The sequence below is a fragment of the Propithecus coquereli genome, unplaced genomic scaffold (assembly GCF_000956105.1).
Source record: "Propithecus coquereli isolate 6110/MARCELLA unplaced genomic scaffold, Pcoq_1.0 Scaffold139, whole genome shotgun sequence".
Classification (NCBI taxonomy): domain Eukaryota; kingdom Metazoa; phylum Chordata; class Mammalia; order Primates; family Indriidae; genus Propithecus; species Propithecus coquereli.
In genome coordinates this window covers 2,372,999-2,374,587 of record NW_012138191.1, presented here as the reverse complement: position 1 = coordinate 2,374,587, position 1,589 = coordinate 2,372,999, and positions in this window count along the sequence as shown.

Here is a 1,589-nt window from a genome sequence, read left to right as displayed (position 1 = left end):
ACCATTGATGTTATGCTTCTAAATGATCCCTCTAAAATTAAATCAAAATATTGAGAATCATCATTACTATTTTTGAATCTACACATTTTACTACTCATTTTTGTCTTTATACATTATTTTAAGTTTTAAAGGTTTCCAATAACCATATACCTATATGAAGATTTAGATGTTAACATTTTACTTTATTACTTCAGATTATTTTTTAAAGCAGTAAAATAATACAAATATAGCTTAAGTCCAGCATTTGAATCATTTTCCTTTTCTCCTTCTCTCCCTATGTAAAGGAAACTGTTATTTTGAAATGAATGTTGTTTTCTATTTCCATACAAATATTTGTAATTTTGCTAAACATATAGGGTCATCAATAATACACCATTGTTTCACGTGTGTAGTGGGCACTGTTATGCACTTGCCAAATCTCTTTTACTGCAGGTGCGCCCAAACTCTACCTGTAATGGAAGTTGGCTGGTTCTATCTGCCTGCTCTCTGAAGGATGGTCCTGGCTTAAATGGAAGCTATTTCACTGAGAGCATGTCTCTCCCATGGGTCAGCCCATAGTCAATCATCAACTTGCAAACGTGTGTGTGCAGGGGAAGAGGGGATAGGTTAACCAAGTCAACTCCTTTACTTTAAGATGAGACCAGAGCTGTTATTTGATTGATTGTCCAGAGCTCCTTTTGGAATCAGACTGAGACAAGAATTCAGTGAAGACCACAACCTTACTCCACTCTTTCCTTTTTTTTTTTTGAGACAGTCTCACTCCATTGCCCAGGCTAGAGTGCCGTGGCGTCAGCCTAGCTCACAGCAACCTCAAACTCCTGGGCTCAAGCAAGCCTTCTGCCTCAGCCTCCCAAGTAGCTGGGACTACAGGCATGCACCACCATGCCCAGCTAATTTTTTCTGTATATTTTTAGTTGTTCAGCTAATTTCTTCCTATTTTTCGTAGAGACGGGATCTCACTGTTGCTCAGGCTAGTCTCGAACTCCTGACCTTGAGTGATCCTCGTGCCTCGGCCTCCCAGAGTGCTAGAATTACAGGTGTAAGCCACTGCGCCCGGCCCACTCCTTCCTTTTTCCACCTTGCTTTCTCCCCCACCTTTTTTCTAAGATCCAATCCCCAGTAAATCACATACACTCAAATCCCTCAGCTCAGGCTCTGCTTTAACAGAGCCCATTGTAAGAGAATGCGATTTCTAAATTTACATTTATTGTATCAATTTTTCATACTTATTGCACATTATTGGAACTTTGCTTTCTTCACTTAACATGGTTTCTGAGAGATTTATCATGGTTGATATTTGGGGCTAGTGTCTATATCTTGACTGTCACTGATTATTTTATTTTAAATGAGTTTATTCCTTCATTTACCTTCTAAGGCACTATTAAATACGTGTTCTCCTTTTTGGTATTTCAAGTATTGAACAATCTTATATATTTGTCTCTGTATATGCATTTAAGTCTCTACCCACAGTTGATGCCCAAGATTAGACATGCTCGGTCATAGAGTATGCAGATCTTTAATTTTATTAAGCATCAACCATGTATCCTACAGAGCAGAGGTACCAACGAAGACTCCAACCAGCTGTTAAT